We start from the raw sequence: 21,565 nt of genomic DNA, 5'->3' as shown, positions 1-21,565 counted from the left end.
ACCTATATGTGCAACCTACACTGTTTCTGGATTGACCATTATACTAAAACTAATGTCATATGCATATATATGGTAAAGAAACCAATCTGGGTGATTCTATACAAAATTATTACTAAATAACATAATTTAAGCCAAGGAGGATCCTAAGAATCGATAATTTTGAACACATTGCACTACCCGCTATTTTTATTTTTTCAAATGGGACGAACCTTTCTACGAACATGCCAATGGCATGGTACAATTATTGCATTTTCAGTCAATCTCTGATTCGGTCATGGTTTTATTGAAGAACACAGAACATTTTTTGGTGGGTTATAAGAAAAAAGATTAAAACCTCAATAAAAAAAAATTTACCACTAATATCGCCTGGCAACATCGACATTATATATCTTTGTGACCCTTAAACCTATTCCAATTGTCAGAATGCGTTCCGCATATTATGTATACGAAAAGTCTATGGGATCCTGCACATAATAGATAAACGAAATTCAATGGAACGTAGAACACGTGTTACTGTTACTACGGCGCGTAATCAATCACTGCCATTTTACGCGTCGGTTAATAGTAGATTTATATATTATTTTTTTTATTATAATATATTCTAGAATGTGCAGATTATTGCTGACAATAATTACAAAAGCAGTTTAACTCATAATTTATAAAACACAAGCGACAATATTGGGTCATCCGCCTACAATTTTTTAACTTTTGTTGTGTAAAACTTGATAAATTTTGCACCTTAAAAGTTTATTAGAATATTTAATGGTATAAAATATTTATAATTAATGGTTAAATTGCATTGAAATGAAATGTTTTATTTTAGGTACTCGTAATTAGTTCGTTTGAACCGTTCATTTGACCTCTCGGAATGATACGCGGAAAGTTGCGCTACCTACTACTACTTATAAAATGTTTTCCTTTATTTTTAGATGGAGTTTAAAAATGTGTCACAAGAAATTATAAAACAAAATTTGTACGTACAATTTTATGATATATACAAAATTGTTTGGGCGCTGAGCAGCCTTACGAATGGATTTTTTTTGACAATGGTAAGATGTTCGTAAAAATATATACTAATATACGTAATATGCAAAAACGACACCAATAATTGTGACCAAGCGGTAATGTGTCGACTCTGAGATTCAAATCCAAGGTCTAACAAAATCACATATTGGTTTTCAATGTATGTTTGGACCCAGAGCAAGGACTTAAATTGTTTTTCTTCTTCCCTGGATGCCTTTATGAATACCGCGTATGTATTAGAGTACAAGCGTACTATCGAGGTTTATTTAAGAACTTTGACACGCAAACTACTCTACTTGATGTAAATATGTCTGGTTGAAAACCATTCGTCTACCCGCATCGGGTATTGCTAATTTGAATTCCGCCGGAAATAAATTGTTGAGCAAATGGTCAACATCCATTTTTCGTATAACAAAGTTGTGAAATCTCTTTGCGAGGCAACCAGGCGGGGCGGACCAGGATCCTCACTGGATTTTAGAACCAATTGAAAACACTACATACACTTAAGTATTTGACTACCTACCTACTTACTCTTATAGTACGAGTATTATAATTCTATATATATATATATATATAAGTATTTTGATAAGATCGATCAAAAGTCAATTCAAATCTGGTATTATTAGGAGTTTGCACAACTCAACATTATAATAATTTGATCTTTTAGTGTTTTTTATCACTATGGCAGAACAATACCTACTTACTTATATTTGTTTACGATTTTTTTTTCAATATAGCTAATGCAAAAATTACTCCAAAGTATACTGGCTACGCCAATGTGATTCTTCCATAATTTTATTAATATTATATTAGGTATACGCAGATCAGTATTATTAACAGTGGGCCACAAAAATATATGCCGAGGGGGCGATATGCCAAAAATCATTTTTTAATGAGGGAGGGGTGGGGGGCACAGAAAACTCTGCCACCCTAGAGCTTTCTGTGCCCCGTAAAAATAAAATAATATAGGTGATTATAATACTTATGATTACCAATGGTAAAATTAACATTCAATAAATACTTACATAAATTATTATAAATTCATGATACTTAATATTATTATTAATTTAAATAATAGCGCGAAAAAAATAATCTCGTAACGTGCAAAGATGCCATTGTTGCTTTTCTCGGAAAGCTCAATGCAATGAAAGCGGATGACAATGGGACATCATGACTTAACGCAAGTTCCATTGCGCAAAAGTCAGTGATATTAGGTATTAAAGACGGCGAGTTTTTTCGTACCTACATACCTATATTATGTATTGAGCATTCGAAACCGCTTCATGAGGATATGAAATTTCCATTAGTGATATGGTAGAGACTAGAGATATTAATTGTTTCAAACGCAATTGACCTTAAAGGCTTAAAGTTAAACAAAAATAAAATCTCAGACCTCCAAATTGATTGAAGATATCAACTCAAATAGGTACCTACCTAATAAAATAACGATAATTTCTCGATACCTAAGTAGTAAAATCGCGAGTGCATTTCGATATGTCTCGAAGAGGGCTAATTTACATTTCATTGAGTTTTCCACAATATCTTGTTTTAAAAAAACGTGTAGCTGTAGAGTGTAGATTATTCATCTGCTCTCAATATAATATGGTAGCCAACACGAAGTCGTGAATAGAGGCGATATTCGTGTGTCACTGACAAAATTGCGGTCAGCCATTAAAAAACTTACTAACTTACGTCAGTTACTAGGGTCGAACCACATAAATGACTTAGGTATTTTTTAACATAAACAGAACAAATAGGTTGGTATTTAGGACACTTAGGTACTTACTTATAGTTTGTAATTTAAAAAAATGCAATTTTTATCATTCATGTTTAAACTGTTTCCATCGAGTAACTGAGTATTATGGCTGGATTTTTTTGGGTGGATTAAGCGTACAAAATCATGATGCGCAGTTGATCTACTTCTGGAAGAAAGCCTCCTCATCTTCTTCTACTCCTCTTGCTCTTGAGGATTTTGCCATTAGAATTCGAGAAGAGATAGGTACTTCTTTACAAAAATATTTTAAAAAGATTTTTTTTCTAGAATATCCGCACTTGGTATCATCACAATACGAAGATTACACTGGCAGACGCATTGCGGATTTTGCAATCCGTGTGCGATTTTTTGGCATCATTCGTATCGATACCATCAACAGTATACGAAGTATGGAGATTGAAATTAGAGTGGTCAACGAGTGAATGCAAATTTTTTGGAGGTCTCCAAACACTACCAACGTTTGGGGCCTCCATAAGTGGGTCCGCCCTAAATGCCGGACTTGTGGTAAGCAACAGGTTATTTTATATCCTTAATGGTAGCTGAGGAACTTAGTAGAATTTGGTAATGATAATAATTTCGTTTTGAATAGGTGTGTCGTGTGTATGTTATCATAAAAATCATTACGATTAGGTACACAGGGACAATGTTTTTGCCATGACACTATTCCAGGTACTTAATTAATTGTCTGATTTATTTATTATCGATTCATTTTTCATGTGTTACCCTCATAGTATATACTTATTGCAACTCCACCATGCACCATGGTGCAAAATGATTTTTTTTGGTTATATGAAGGCCGTAGTCCCATTATGTTTCAAACAAAACATGTCCCTTATTTACCTATCTCAATACCTCAGCGTATTGATGTAAAAATAAAATTAGGCAACTTTACCACTCCGGTCTCTTATAATATTGTTCCAGAGATCCTAATTTATTTGTTTCATTTCAGATGTTCCCAGATGACATAAGCACGGATACACCTTTTACAGTGTATTCAATAATATTATTGACAATAACATTCGCAGTGTTGTTGGCGGAACCGATTCCTCGTTTTAGATTTATGGATAATGTAACTAAGATGTGTTCTATAAATGAAGAAAAGCAATTATGGTTAATGATGTATTATTTTTTACACTTATATTTAATTCCGTTGTGTTTTATGGGTATGAAAGTAATATACTCAATTAAGAAGAATAGTGACATTGTTTCACAAGTATGTCGAGAGCTCGACATGCCGACAAAAGAAAAACTTTCTAAAAAGATTATACTTAACAACTGTGTCATTATATCGCCACTTGTTATATTTTTCTTTTGTAAATTATCAATACACATATATAATTTTGCTGTACGCGGTAGTTCTAGGGACAATAGTATTATAATTGATTTTTCTATTTTATACATCATATCTATTATACCAAATTTGGTTAATCCCATTATAAATGGGTTTTGAATACCATTTACTGACAGTAAATTAAAGAAAACTATAACTAAAATTTTACAGAATTCACCCCGAAACTGCTAGATTTCGTCACTCTTTTTTTCCGTCGCCTATCCTAATGATTACTTTGCCAAACCATTGTTTGCTATTTTAGAGAAATTTGTTTGCTGCTTTTTATTTATAAAATTTATCTTTCACTTCGTATTCACCAAATATAAAGTGGTCGAAAATACCTATATCTAAATGTGGCTACAATAAATTAATGTGGTCAGTGTAAACATAATGCTTTTCTCTACTGTTTTGGCGCATTCCAACTTCGACGTTACACGTTCAGGACCATCGTCAGATCCACTCGGAATGGAAAAAGTTCACCCACTTGTTTCCAAATACTTGATGATAATAATTAATATCTATCAGAAATAATTTAGTAAAGTGTACATACAGTATGATACTTTTTTCATAAAAATCTTTTGAATCGACAGTCCAAATTTAATGCATTGGTTGTCGGAGGTTGTACTTTCCTACATGTTCTAAGATGATATTTATATAAGTATTATGATTTTGCGATAGGTACAAACATATTTATTTCAAATAAATAATATATTTTGTTTTACATACAAATTCGTTGTTCCTATGTAAGTTCCACTTGCATATAAAATCGTAATTAACTAGTAAGTTTCGTTATGTTATAAAAATTCATCATTAAACCATCATAATATATTGACAAATTTTCTGAATTCTTCTGAGTTCTTACCTAGGTACTAAGTTTTTATTTGGTAAATTGGCCGATTTATTATTTTGGTCACATTACGAAGTTAGGTACCTCCAATAATGTTCTACCTACATGATTTCTAGAATTAAAAAAAACAATAAACCTAATAAATAGGTGCCTACCCCCTGCCAGTGTTGCCAAGTTATACATTATATGATCACATACAATTTTATAAATAGAATCATAATGAAGTGATGTCTATAAGTTGATATAACATCCCGTTTACACGTGAATGGATTTACTGCTGACTACGTAAGTATTATCGCGGCCATAAAGAAAATGCAAGTGTAAACATGTATTATCCTGCAAGTTGCAAGATGCATGAATCAAAGAAGTTCGGAAGCTTCTGAATTTTTACGCTGGATTTGTTCGATATCTGCGCCTACGCAGTAGAACAATAGTGGCAAACCTGCCGGAAAAAAACGAACTAGATACACTGCGCAGACTCATTTTGAGGTTAACCGATTATTTTTACGACTATCAAATATAAAATGACAACACCTCGTGTCGCTTAAGGCCGGCTTGAATTGGTCTAGTAGTTTAGTCGAGTGGCGATTGATTTAGTTACCAATAAATGATTTAGTAACTGAAAAGTGTCCGAACACAGTACATTAGTGAGTGACTTATCAAAATAAATATCAACGTAACAAAGCAAAAATAAATAAATAACTGTTTCTTGAACTCATTCCGTGCGTCCGACACAACAGATGCGATGTCAATTAGTTGGACATAATTAGAATTTTATTTAAATGTGGTAATTAATTTGTAATTAACAGGTCCGTGAATGAGTTAATTTAACGTATAATTTACAAGATTTGTTTTGAATTTGAATTTTACATTCTATTTGTAAGAGGCACATAATTAAAAAAAAAAACTTCTAAGAAATACATAATCAATAGAAAAAATCTTTTTTTATATAAAAATACGACACCCAGAAGGATTCGAACCTGCATGATGAATCTGATTCGAAGTGTTTTCAAAAAACAGTTAAGTTAATAACTTCATTTATAATGGCTATATTAGAAGAATTGGAGGAAAGAATTCTATGACAACTAATGAACTTGACTACAGATAACATGTTCAGACTTGTTTCGTGGTTTGCTTAGTATTTAGTGAGAGGTGGTGGGAATCGCTACTCGATCGAAAAAATAGAACAAAATGGATTTACTCGACTAATTGATTTTACTAAATTACTCGCCACTCGACTAAATTACTCGACTAATCCGAACCGGCCTTTACCCTTGAAGAATGAGATTGGAGAGATAGTCAGCACTTTTACGTGTAGGTAAACAGTTGTTGTCACGATAGTTTAAAATACTCACTATTGGTGCAAGTAAATCCACGCACGTGTACAGGCGCTATTATAATAAGTATATTTATTGTGATTATGTGTAAATATGCGTAATTAAACTTAATAATAAATCTTAGGTATCTACGTGGTAGATACCTACGTACAGTAGAATTACAATAATTTTATCGTCGATGATCTGGTTATGTTATGAATGAATTATGTTTAGTAATAATTAATTACCTACTCTAGTAGGTGGTAGATGGCGACTTTTATTATTGTCAGCTGTAGGTATGCATCAAATGTAATATTAAGTTGGTAGAATATATAATAAATTCCCACTAGATATTATTATCTCCATACATTGGAGGCCCTGCTCATGGATTATTTATTGTGTAGAAATGGGACTAAAAAATGTGGAATAATTTTTTGATTTCATAATATATTAAGAATATTCTACTCAATTGTACTGTACCTAAGTTGAACAGCATTTTAATAATACATAGGTACATTATAAAGTTGAGTAAAATAAGTAGATACCTATTCTGTCTGAGGCACTCTTTATTGTACCTACTTACCTATATTATTGTACAATATATCCTTTGTAAAAATCACGATACAAAACAATACCAAAAAATGGAAAGCACAATTATATACCTACCTAATAATATTTAAATTCTTGAATATTTTGTACTAATTATACCTACATAAATTTATATTCATTTACTTACATAATATTTCCATTCAATATGGTTGTACGATTGAATAGGGTGAAGAGGCAACACCTTTACTGTACATGCACATGTTGTTTTTTCAATGTGTTTTTGAACCGGAGCACGGTAGTTGATCGAATGAATAATTTCCCTTCCTCGTAAAATGGGTTTGTACATAAGAATCTAAGTACGTACGTTCTCAGTGGTAGCGTTCGGCGCAGCGTTGAGCGTTTTGCGCAACTCAAACGTAGGTCCGTGTGTGAAAATGTTCGTAAACAATGTCTTTTTTTGGTTATACATTTTATACTGTTATACGTTTGAGTTGCGCACAATACTCAACGCTGCGCCGAACACTAGCGCTGAGGCCTCACACTTAGCCACTGTAATACAAATGCGAAAATTAAAAATATTTGAACTCATTTAAAAGATAGAAATTTATTATTGGCACTATGCAAGTTAAAATCTGTTGCCTGTTTCATTATAATTTTTAATTTCCAACGATGGATTTGTTGTGATCGCGTCATGTCAATTTTATGCGTAGGTACATCCAACCAACGGAAGAAGCTGTATTGATCACTGCTCAATAACTTTATGATCTTTGTGATAGTTTTGTAAAAGATATTGTATCGAACCATAGACTATAGATAGGTACACCTGTCGAACGATTTTTCGTGTGGAGATTTTTGTTATGAAATCGCATACCTACTCGTTGACCAAAGCATCGTTATATATTGTACATTTATTATTATCGTCTGATTTTGAATTATTGGGGTAGAATAATTATTACGTGTTGTGAAATCGCTGTATGCGAAGTGTGTTTACAGGAAAATTTATAAGCATGAATATCTGATCAATATTTTTAAATGGCTGTGCATTTAATGATAAAATTATTGGTAAAATTGATAACGGTTGAACATTGGTATACAGGGATGTTTTCAGATACAAGACATTTTAAATGATGAACCATCAGTCAATAAATCAATGGTCTCCATATCCAATAATCATGAGAGCTAGGTACTTAAATTGTCCAGCTACATCCACATTATGCACCTATATGTACTAGACTCAGAAAATGTTCCATGAAGACAATCCGTTTAAAAATGTAATTAGAAAATGTCATATTGAAGCGGACAGAACTGGTTTTGCGTATTATTCAATTGTGTGGAATCATTACACTTACATAATATTGTGGTTTATTTTATTTATTACAATGTATATTCACCAATAAGATGTGATAGTAGTGTAAAATACACACATATAATGGCTGAATTTATAAATGTTAACGTTGTCCTATCAATGTTCAACCTTTTTGGTGCTAATATCTTACCTTAATATCAAATCTTAGGTACTTTGTACCCACATAAAAAATATTCGACTAAAGAATCAGTTATTTTATAAGATTATTATGTTAATCAAAACTAAAGAACGGCGAAAACAATTTGGCACTTTATTAAACTCGCTGAAGATAGTCCTTTACCAATATGGCTAACTGAGATATTGTGTTAATCACAAATGTACGCGAGCTACCGAAAATGCTGTTTGATGAAATAAGAGATGGTTTATCGACTGCTTCTCTAAATGATGCGTCGAAAGTATTGATTAAGAACAGATCTTAAATATACTTATAGGTATGGATAGAAAAAAACAATCCGTCCATTCAGGTGGTTAAATATTTATAAAAACGAAATGATGTATACACGATAACAAAGTGAAATTGCATTTCACTAAATTAATGATGTTATACCTAGTTTTATTTAGGATTAAAAAATAGTGACGTACCATCAGAAGATGGTGCGTGACTGACTGACAATAGGTACTAAGTATCTACGCAGAAGACTATAATATTCCTGATGAAAAATAATGTAAATAGCGGCTGGAATGCTGTAATTAATTGAACGTGAAATAAAAATGTTAAAATAAATATTAATTGGAATTCAATACAACACGTGGCGGCGATGGACAAATCCTAAATATAAAGTTGTCTCGAGCACAAAAACTGTTCTCTATAACAAATTGATTACACTGAAATATTTTTTCCTCGACTCTGTGTTCCACCGACACCAGAACCACTGGAGAAATTAATGTCAAGCCCAGTGAAATGAATATTGCCATAGCTTATTTTCTAAGCAGTCTCGCAGGCGATATTTCCTCCACATATAGACACTTATTATAAATAAATGAAACGGTTTTATTTTATTGTATATCGAATATTCGAATTATTAAAATACCTTTAAATGGCCAGTGACGCACCGTCTCAAGTGATCTTAAGAAATGAGTGCTACATTATAAGTGAATTGGACAATATACATTGTTCATGTGAAAATTTAACCTTATCCATAGATATCCGCGTCTAGTGGATACTGTCTGCACATGCATCTATAACTTTCATTAATTCGAAAAACAATAAATGTGGTAAAAAACTTATCTACAAACATTGCGATAAGGGTGATCATTGTACCTGTGTGTTCATGTTATTCTTTTTTGCCAACGCATCTACAGGCGATTGCAAGTAGATATTGTAGATATGTAACTGAAAAATGAATTTCATTTACATACTGAAATGTCAATATTGAATCTATTCTGCTAGACGGTTCGCATGTTATAATATAAGACCAAGTTTACTGAGAGTAATTTCTCAGTAAAAGAATTTCTAAGAATAATGAATTAACTAATTTCCATTAGTGGCGAAGACTCGTCACTGGGTGATTAATTTAAACCTATTAAATCAAAGCAAATTAATATGTGTTTAGCATTAGAACATTTTCTGCAAAACAAAAGACTTGATTGTTCTAAATATTCATGTTTTATATGATTATAAAAGTTAATCATCATATTGGTATTCCGACAATTCAATTAAAATTTTCCTGAATCTTCTATCGAGGTTATTCATGTATTGTAATATTACCTACGTAGGCCTGAGAAAGAAAAAAAATCTTTTCAATTTTTTCATCCAGTTTTTATTAAAGGCAGATGGTACCTATCTACCTACATATTATTATTGTAGTGTTTTCGTAATAGTTTCATGATAATTTCCTAGTGCCGCGTCGAATGCACGCTGAGTATTTTTTTCTTTCTCGGGGAATCTTAACGAGTTGGCGTCAAAGGCATTATTTTGAAGATGGTATCATTTCGTCTGAACAAATCAATATCGAAAATACCACCAAAGAAGGATAATAAACATACATACACTATGGCTTTCAATAATTCAGAAACTGAAGTAAATGTAGCGATTGATTACCTACACCATTATGATCCCTTTGACGAATGCAATACCTCAACGGTCCACATGGAAATTTGCAATGCTAATATTAGGATTGTGTATTTATTTGGTACTTATTTACATTTATATTTGCAGTTACAGGCAGTTAGTCCCGTCAAATTAGACCGAAAAATACCTTATGGTTGCAAAAGGTCGGGAAGAAGATTTTTTTTTAATTTGTACATATGGTAAATGAGTGTCAAGAAAACGAGTTTTGCCAATTCGGATGACTTTGGCACAACTTATGGCGGGCAAAAAAAAACGCAAAATTTTGGGTGTTTTTTTGGTTTTTCGGTTATATCTCAAAAACGGTTGGTCGTAGCAAAAATATTGTTGTATACAAAATTAAAGTTTATTAGATTTCCAAAAATGTTTATAAAATACGTTTTTTTCTATCTCTGACCGTTTATGAGATACTTGCTGTTGAAAACAGTATATCGTCGCTCTAGGATTATATTGTCCATATCAACAATATGTGAAATGTTCAGGAGACGAAAAACAAAGTTCATTACCTTATATTTCAATATTATTATTTTATTTTTACATTTAATAAATAGGTTGGGTAGGTAATGGTGGGCTTATTACATTCGAGGAATTTGGGCCACAGGTAATGGAGTGACTAGTTAGATAAAGTTCATTAATTTCGCTGGGTTTTTTCAGTTAATATGCTATTGATATTAAATATTTTGTTATTGTTATTTGAAATTATCATATAATTACCTTTTATTGGTTTAAGAATATGTTTCTGGCTCAAAATATGGTCAGTAATATTAAAATTATTAAGAATTGAAATTATTAGGGTATCTACTCATATAATAATAAAATATTAGTTACCTATTAAAAAAAATATTTGGGGTTTATTAATTAGTTAATTAGATTGGGTTTACAAACTAGTCTTTATTGTCAATGGGCGCAATGTTTCAGATGGTGCGTGGGGATGGGAGGACGGTTAGTGGGAGCGGAAGAAAGGGCCACATTCTAATTTCTACTTTCACCAGCATTGAGAATCGCAGCACCAACATTAACAATCAGTTTATTGTGGTTGTCGGATGGCTCCTACATAAAGTAGTTTGGCCCAGAAATTCATGCTTTGATGACATTGCGAAGATGTATTCGGATTAGTTGATAAAACATTATAAGTTACTAAATGAAGTTGTATTTGACGGATATCCATCCAATGCTGCATCCAGTGGGACAAAGTTTGTAGAAAGATTACGCCGTATAAATTTAAAACCATGCCCTGAAATTATGTTTCAAGGAAACACTGTCAATCAAGTGGACCAGGAACTTTTTTTGAGCAACGAAAGTAATACAAATAAATTGCTTGATAACACTACTTAAAATACATTTCTCACGGGTTGGCATAAAAGTGAACGAGGCAGAAGAGGATGCCGATGTTTTAATTGTAACTACTGCCATTTCAAAAGCAAATGAATTTAAAAGCGTAGTAATAATAGGTGAAGATATTGACCTTCTTGTACTAATGTCGGCAAGAGGACAATTCTTGGACAACTTATTCTTTCGAAAACCTGGAAAGGGAAGTAAACCAGATGTGTTGTTCTCGACAAAATCGTTTAAATATGATGCACGTACCGTTCTTTTCACACACGCGTTCAGTGGGTGTGATACAACATCCTCTCTATTTGGCCATGGAAAGATTAAATTGTGTGATATTTTGGAGAAGAATATTCAGTTGAAGGAAGTGGTCACAGTATTCAACAATCCAGATACCAGCACTGATGAAATAGCTGTAGTAGGAGAACAGGTACTTATGAGGCTGTACAATGATGCGTGTAGAACTGAGGAAACACTGGAAACTGCGTTATCGGCTATTTATTACAGTTAAAGATAGAAAAAAACTTATTTTATAAATATTTTTAGGAAATTTAATAAGCTTTAATTCTGTGTAAAACAATATTTTTCTACGACCAACCGTTTTTGAGATATAAGCTAAAACCAAAAAAACGCCCAAAATTTTGCGGTTTTTTGCCCGCTAAAAGTTGTGCCGAAGTCATCCAAATTGGCAAAATTCGTTTTCTTGTCACTCATTACCATATATACAAATTTAAAAAAAAAATCTTCTACCCGACCTTTTGCAACCATAAAGTACAGATTGACTGGACTAAGTTGGTGGATCGAGGATATATACAGTAAAATCTCAACGTCAACAAGAGCTGGCATCAAGGATCAGGATTTTTCTTAACAGTAACAGTTCGCTTTGGTAATGTTTTTGTTATTACAAATTGGTTGCGGCTATGTCTTTCCCATCACTATTATCCTAATCATAGGGTCGGTAACACTGGACTCAATAAATTATATTAAATAAAAATAAACATAATAATACTTATTATGTAGGTAGTATTTACTTACACAATAAATGGGGGTTTATTACCTAATGAGAATAATTGTGGAACTATTCCTTTCCGCTGACAATAATAATTGTTTGCAGTTATTGCTCAAATTTATTAGTACCGATTGTCAAAAGTGATTTAATGTGCTTATCAGTAAAATCGGATTTATAGTCAGTTTTAGTATTCCTACCAATTTTTTTAAAGTGTTTTTTCGCACAAATAAGCAATGCCAAAACACAAAATAATCCTTTAATATGATGTATAGAAATCTTTTTTCAGTCATCTCAGGACTTGGCCCACCGCGCTGGCAACGCGGCCTTCGGATCAAAAAGTTTGGAGACCCCTGATAATTATATTCCCCGATCATATCAAGACATGCCTTTCAACAGCGGGTGGGGTTGCTGCATAGTAGATCTGTTTCATTTTGGATTTATCACTTCAGTAATATTATTTAGGGTTTGAGACGTGAAAGGAAAACTTATCACGTAGGTATAAGGTAAAGACGCGTGCTACGGATGCTTCATCAATCTTAATCTGGCCTGCTTTTCTTCAACTCTACTGGATTCACTACGGAGTCTGATATGGAGAAACGCAAGAAGACCGATTTGGATTATATTGAGGGGCCGCGCTGTATCCCTATGTTCCACCTGGCAGTCCTGGCACCCGACGAGCCGATTGAATATTCCACAAGGTGACTTTAATTGTAGATATGTATACCACTTGGCACTTGCAATGCCTCCCATGAACCCCTCCCCCTCCTTGTCTAGCATACGGTCAAATATTATCTAATGTAAGTAATGTATAGTTTTATTTTTTCCAAGTAACTAATTAAATCAACTACGTTTTCAGGGATTCTTAGAAGCGCCGCGTGGTGTCTATATGCTCCAACTAAGAGGCGGATATGGACGAAGAAGAAGAAGGAGAAGTGGTTCAATGCGCGAGGCACTGGTTTCTTACAGCAAGGTTTCCAGGTTTGACTTCCCACGAAGACATAATACATAATTATGTGATTTTTGTTTTTATGTGAGCGTTTCCGTGATTTTTTCACTACTATAATTATTGGTACGTACCTTATTGGTATGATGCATTAAATTTGCATTTATAATAAAAAAATATGATAGTTTCCAATAATAGGATAATATAAATAACTAGAAAGTGACAATTTCTTAGGTTGGAAAGTGTAATAATATTTAGAAAATTTAATTGACAATTGAGGGTATGTACCTACTTGATCGAATTTGAATTTCAATTATAGATAGGTAATTGATTTAAGTTTTGTAGATACTAATCCAGTGCGTTACCATTGGTGGGTGCGCATGGGTATTGACTGAAAATGCCGAAAGGCGAAACCCTTGTTTGCAAAAATAAAAAAAATACTCAAACGGAGCAGTGTAAAGCTTAAATCAATTAGAATTTAACAATACCCACTGTTAGATGTGTACGACGTTTATTTCATAGGCGGTATTGCTATAACGCGGGTAGTCCCCTTTCTTCATAATAATTTAGTGAGAAACTGTTTTAAGTTAGTTTACGCTATTTCTAAACAAATTCAACACAGACATCATTAATTAGAAGACGCGACCACGTGATTATCTCATCATGCACCAATTAATCGTGATAGATATTGTGATGTGAGGTAATAGTAAATATGATACCGAATGGTGCCTGAATACATGTAAACAAGTAAAGTAACTGGTTTTGCATTGATGAATGTTATAGCAATTTGATATTACACGTTGTTTTTTTTAATGCGTTTATACGTATTTTTAAAATTATGGGATTTTAGTAATTATGTTAGAAGTACCGATGGAAACTGAAGGTGATATACGTAATCTAATATGTAATAATACTAATAATATATAGCTGAAGATACTATGAACATTCACATAATAGTAAATATTAGTGGGTATGTAGGATAGTGTAGGAATACTGTATACAATGCCCACGTTATCCGTGCGGTAGTGTACTGGCCTATAATGTCGTGGGACTCGGGTTCGAATCCCGGGTATTGCAAAAAATCCCATATTGTTTTTCAATGTGTATTGCGATCTAGATTCTAGAGCAGTGGTGCACAAACGCAGCGCGAAATGGCATTTTGTTGCGGCCCAAAATAACAAGTACTTCATCACCAAATTTTTCATTGAATATGATAAAAATCTGTGTTTGATATGTGAAAAAATTATGCAGTAGCAACGGTATATAATCTGAATCGTCACTGATAGAAAACCTAATGCTAGTTTTTTATTTTTATTTTTCATTCCTACCATGTCCGATCCTAATAGGATCATATGTGCCTGCACAGAGTAGAGGTTTGTATTAACAGATTTTGTTTTTTACGAGAAATGGATGTCAGCCACTTGCTCAACCTCATAGGTCCATACCCTGACTCGCACACAAATTGAAAAACAATATGTGTACTTGCCAGACCCAGGATTCGAACCTGAGAACCACGGCGTGATAGTCCAACGCTTAAGCCGCGCGGCCACCGTGGGTGTAAATTTATTATTTAATATGATTATATTTCTATTTAATATGATTATATTTTCACGGGTATAAATTTGCGACCGACTTAATGATTCCATTCTTCGATTGCAGGAGAAAAATCATTATATCTATTTCAGACTTGGCAAACAATGTATCAGCCTTCCAGGAAAAACTTAAATTGTTTGATCTACAGCTGAAAGAAAATAAATTGTGCCACTTTCCGCACTGCAAAGAAATGTTTTCCTCACATGGCATTGATTCCAGCCAGAAGTATGATAACCACATCATCCGAATTGAAGAATTTCTTGAAAGGAGAATTTGTGATTTTAATCGTAACCGATACTTGTTTAAGACATTTGCCAACCCCTTCTCAGTATCCATCAATGAGGCTGATCATTGCAACTAGAGTTGATCGATTTGCAGAACAACGATTAATGAGATAGAAATATCAGGAAGGCGATCTGCAGAATTTTTACAAATATCATCCTGAAGAGCACTTTCCCACCCTACGTAATATGGCTGCGCTTTGTGCAAGTCTTTTTGGAAGCACCTACATTTGCGAGCAAGCGTTTTCTTTATTAAAACTAAACAAGTCTCAACACAGAAGCCGCTTGAACAATGATAACCTCAGTACTGTACTGAGGATAGCAACCACAAACATTGAACCCGACATCAAAATGCTTGCTGCCAGTATGCAGTGTCAGAAATCTCACTACTAAGTTCCATCGTGCAAACATGCACGTGATGCGGAGTGGAGAGTGATTCAAGTTGCTGATAAAATTATGTACTTAACTATTAAACTAAAAATAAAACATAAAATGTATAAGTATCCCATCTAGTACTTATACTTAATATATCATTATTTTACAACACTTTTATCCCTTGCGGCCCGTGAAAAATTAGAAAATAGATAAATTGGCCCTTCTTTCAAAAAGCTTGTGTACCACTGTTCTAGAGTACGGACCTAATTCTAATAGGTTGAGCAAGTGGCTAACATGACGTGTTTCTTGTAAAACTAAAAATCTTTTAATACAACTAGATACGGGAAGGTATGCTATATCGTACCACTTCGTACTTAACTTCCTTTATTTATCGATTGAAAAGAGTCTGAAAAATGAAAGAGGATTTAAATGAAGGTTTATCAAATTTCAGATATTTTATTAAAAAAAAAGCTTTTTAATAACTGGAACATATTATTAAAATATCAAGTTTTCAAAAAAGGCTTTCGGTACGATTTGCCGAACTGGTAGGATAGATCGTACCTAGGTTCAACTTCATTTAAAAACAGGAAACTAAAATATTTTTGGCCATAATTGGCAAAATACCATTGGTACGAGTAGTATTTTCTTGTCGATGTCATCTGAAATGAAACAGTTTGTCACAAAACAACTAATGGTTTTATTGTCGTAAGGTAAATCGTACCGGTACGACTTACCAAATCATGGGTGATTGATTTTTCCGATTTATCCAATTCTGAGTTTTGTAAAATTAATATCACCAAAACATAAGCTATATATTGAAAACATTTTAACCGTGACTCAATATTAAACTTATGAACATGTTAGCAAAACTTTGTTTGAGAAAAAATTAAAAGACTTACCTTCACCGCTTCACCCACGAAATCACCTACGCAAGATCCGAAAAAATAGATGAAGTATGCAAAAAAGCGAAATTACTCAATAACAAACTCAAACATAACATGTCAATTATGAACTTGGTTACCTTTTGCTGAATTTTACTAGTCTTTAAAAATGTTGGCTAGTTTTAGAGATATTGAGGTGGTACGATATAGCATTGGTACTTTCCCTTACTAAGGCGCATATCGCACCCCCAGTAAGATACTGTCGTAAGTCTGAAATTGACGTTTTCGGGTTATGCATGTGGTTGGATTCGTATTTTTTTTTGCTATTTTAATAAAATACTGTCGTATCTCAAACTCAAATAGTGTCGGAGAGAAAGCACTTAATACAGTACATTACTTTCCGAATACTGTTAAATAGATAATAAAATAGTGATGTAACTAAGTTACGACAGTATTTTACAAGAAGCTTTCTAAAAAACTAAAACAATACTTTTCAAAAAAATACTGTAGTAACAGAGTTACTACAGGAAAATCTTGAGATACAGCGTAATTTTCTCACTAATTGCATGGATATTATTGTTCCAAAGTTTTCAAACAAAAAAAACTGGAAGCAGCAGAGGCAACAATTTTTGTTATCAACAATTAAATAGAAGTAAAATACAAGAAGTATGCAAAAAATACTTTATCAACACATTTGGGGGGAGTGAAAGGTACTGCTCCACTGCGTGAAAAACAAGAGATCTTCTTTCCGGAACGCCAATTCCAGAACAAAGAGATCACAAAAATCACAAAAAATTGGTGATGATTAAAAAAATGATATAAGAGCTCACATTTAGTCTTTCCCAGTGATCGAGTAACATTATTTGCGTGCACAGACGTCTAAATTGTATTTAGATGGTAAATTAACAATTGCTGAAATGTATCGGTTATACAAAAAACAACAAGCTGACAGCAATATGCCATTTGGAAAAGAACACTATTACACGCATCCATATTTAATGACGAATTTAATATTGGCTTTTTTAAGCCTAAAAAAAGATGTGTGCGTTGAATGCGACCTATACAATAATTCTTCACCAACAGATGAAAAAAAAACAACTTCAAGAAAAATATGAGACACATCAACCTGGAAAAAAGAGGCAAGGGATGAAAAGATCAAAGACGTAGCAGAGTCCCGAACTAATGGCCAAAATAGCGTCATTAATGTAGCTGTATATTATGATTTGCAGGCTGTTTTACCGCTTCCTTGCGGAAATGTGTCAACTTTCTATTATAAACGAAAGTTTGGCAATGTACAATCGTACAGTCTATAATATCACTGAAAGTATTGCAAACTGATACATGTGGGACGAGAGTCAAGCTGCATGAGGATCCAATAAAATTGGTAGCTGTGTACTCGATTACAATGCATGTGAAAAATATCACCACAATGAGCATTTTATTTTTTACAGTGACAATTGTGCCGGGCAGAATAAAAATAAATACATTGCTGCAATGTATTTATATGCCACCGGGAATTCACAAAAAAATACAACGATCTCTCATAAGTTTTTGGTCACCGGGCATAAACAAAATGAAGGCGATATCGTCCATTCTACAATTGAGCAGCAGAAGACTAGGGCTCTAAAAAGTGGACCAATATTTATGCCCAGCCGAATGATTACCATTGTACAAACAAGTAAGAAAACAGGACAACCATACATAGTTAAACCCATGACGACAAATAATTTTCTCAACATGAAAAAAACTAGCAGATGAAATCGGTAAAAATTACAACACGGATGAAAATGGAGAAAAAGTTTTGTGGCAGAAGATTAAAGTTATAAAAGTAGACAGAGACTATCCATACATTATTTTTTTTAAACCCAGTTATCATGAAGAATGTAGGAAATTGAATGTTCGACAACAGCAAATAGGTAAACCGTTACCAATGGATGGTCTCAATATATCCAAAGCATATCAAGAGTGGCCAAAAATAACGACAATTAAAAAGAAGGATTTGCTTTCCTCTGCACCGCTAAACATCGTGAATTGTATTATGATTTTTTTGCTTCTCTTCCAAGTGATGTTTAAAAATTAAAAATCGTATGTAAAAATTTTATTTTCCCATTCAATTAAATATTTAAGTATTTTTTTGTTGTTTTGAACTAATAGTTGTATTTTTCTTTTTTTTTCAATAAATCTTTAAAGATTGTACCATAACTTAATATTTTGAAAACCTTCCTTTACAGTGCCCAACAAATTAGTTGAAATTATTAGAGTGATGGTAAGGAAATTTACATAGAAAGTATTGAGTTGTTTCAAATTTTAACATGAAATTGTCAAATATCCTAATAAAATACAGTCGTAACTCAGAAATATTCAAAAATCTCCGTTTGTATATGTTTTTCCATAAAAATGAGTAATAATTTTTACATTCAGACTTTTCCTGTATTTACAAAGAATATTTGAAACTTCTAATGGCTCCCATGCAAAATGCCAATTTTGACTTACTACAGTATTTTACTGGGGGTGCGATATGATTTTCTTAGGATCTAACACGGTAAAAAAAACAATGTATTAATAATAAATAGTATTTGTTTGAGATTAGACACATAAGTCCAGGTACTTACCAATGTTTTGATTATTCTCCCCGCGAGCCATTTGGTAAGATCTCAGGATGCTGGTGCCGATTAATATTCGATATACCTAGGTATGTAGGCTTGTATACCTGTGCATACACTCATAATTATGCAACTTCGTGCACATACAAATGATTACGCATAAATTTTTTGTAACCCAAACACACTTTTAATGCACGTGGTAGGTATATATAACTTTAACACACATTATAATATAATAGATATTGCTAAACTTGTTATGGATTTTCCTTAATTATCTAATAAAACGGGGATCACGATTTTAATGACTAGTTATAAAAGTATAACATTTTGATACGACACGTCATAACACCACACCGGTGAACTTGAACTGCGGCATAGACCAACTGCGGAGTGAAAGTGAATTTGATAGCCTTATATACTACCTATATTATGTGAATTCTTCACATTTAATCCCTACGGCGTAGATACGAGGGGCGTTTATTATATTATCCACCTTAACTTGATAGCGATGATAATATTATATTACGTCATTATAAAACAATCTTTTTTAGTTATTAATTTAAAATATACTTAATCACAATTTAAATAAAATGCACTACTCCCAATACGACTATTAAAAACGCTCTAAAACAGGGGTTCGCAAAGTGTGTCCTGCCTGACTTTTTATGTTTATTCCGTATTATTTGTTTTTCTTCATATCGAATATTAAAAATTATCTATATTAAAAAAATTAATTAAGTATTCTCTAGCAACAATGAATGGTCCAGAAAATTTGAGAAATTAAACAAATCATTGCATAAATCACATGGTGAAAAAATTTCAATATTATTTTTTAGTAGGTATATTAATATGAGTAATAATATTGTAAGTATATTATTTAGTTAAAGATATAAGTTCATACAATGAAATATTTTTTGCCTTTTAAAAAAAAAAAAAATATTTACAAAAGAAAAGGCGGCCCGCCAATTTTTTTTGATTTCAAAATTGTCCCTTTGAAGGAAAAGTTTGTGAACCCATGGTCTAATGTTAGAGCTCTGTCAGCCCTTCCCTTATGGGAGCCATTCTATACCTATATCAATAACTTAATTGGAATCATTTGTTTTTTTATTAGTTAACCGTGCATCATTCTCCCATGGGCACTTCTTAAAAGAGAGTCTTCATAAAATCAGTCAAAGCATACTTGAGTGCGTGGCAACACAACACTTGTGTATCTGCACCTGGGACATTCCTAGGTGTAAAAAACTGGTGATGCTTCCCAGCAGACGTAGGCTCTCGTGATACGCTTGATTAAGACCGAGTATGGCGCGGGGTGGGTTGGTTTGTAAGGGGCCAAAGATTGCTTGCCAGGGTCCGTCCACATGTCACCCCAATTGATCATGCCAACTTGACCGAGGCCTACATGGAGTATTTGATTAGTTTGGTACATTTGATGGAGGACGAAATAATTCCAATCCCTCGGATTCATCTCTATAAATTGTTTGACCTGATGTTTTGACAGAGTACGGGTGTTTCACTTATATTACTAAATACACTACTGTTTCACTAGACTACTATCATAATGCATCTTGGCCTGTTGTAGTAGATATAAAGAATATATGTGTTTATATTATATCTATTATTAAGTAGTATATTTTTTTAAATCGATGATTTATCGAGAAATGAGAATTTAGGAAAATTAATTTATCGAGGTTCGATACTTCTCGATCACATCTCAAAATCAATATTTAATCATCAATAGTTAATAAATGATTATGTATTTTTTTTCTAAATGGTACCTCCCCAAACAATTTTTCGTGTGTGCGACTGGATTCCTCAGGAGGTAGATAATATAATGAACGTCCTACGTTGGTAGGGTGGTAGATATGCAAATTTATTGATTATTCGTATTTAGAAAATGCGCAGAATCGGCTTGCGTTCAGTGTTGCCATGTCTACTGAAATTTCAGTAGATCTACTGAAATTTTGGTCAGGAAAAGAAGAAATTATGATATTCGTGATGAATAAAAGTCACTTTTTACATATTTTTAAAAAAGCCACTTGTGAGATTATGTCAATATGCACCATTTCACTAAACACAAACGTTGAATTTCATACGTTTTTGTCAATCTACTGATATTTTGAAGAAAAAATCTAATCTAATCTGTGAAAATATTTTAAAATACAATTTCATTAATATTATTATATTTAAAAGAAAAATTTTGCCTGCGGCGTTGCTGTAAATTTGTAAAAATGAAAGTTTGAATTGTCTCGTTTTCATCAGAAGAATTTTTACATTTACC

General features: G+C 32.9%; 1 long non-coding RNA gene across 2 annotated transcripts in view; it reads right to left on the bottom strand.

The window, feature by feature from the left end:
* Positions 1 to 19,653, bottom strand: part of LOC147063158 (uncharacterized) — an 81,789-nt gene extending 62,136 nt beyond the window's left edge. For both annotated transcript variants that reach the window (XR_015072094.1, XR_015072095.1), the window contains exon 1: positions 19,297 to 19,653. This is a non-coding gene — a long non-coding RNA (uncharacterized LOC147063158). The remainder of the gene's footprint in view (positions 1 to 19,296) is intronic.
* Between the last annotated feature and the right edge of the window lie 1,912 nt (positions 19,654 to 21,565).

The sequence above is a fragment of the Rhyacophila brunnea genome, unplaced genomic scaffold, assembly GCF_057557595.1.
Source record: "Rhyacophila brunnea isolate RB1 unplaced genomic scaffold, BYU_Rbru_1.0 scaffold_9, whole genome shotgun sequence".
In the NCBI taxonomy this organism is placed as follows: Eukaryota; Metazoa; Arthropoda; class Insecta; order Trichoptera; family Rhyacophilidae; genus Rhyacophila; species Rhyacophila brunnea.
Note: the sequence above shows the minus strand (reverse complement) of the source record. Positions and strands in the feature narration are given on the sequence as shown.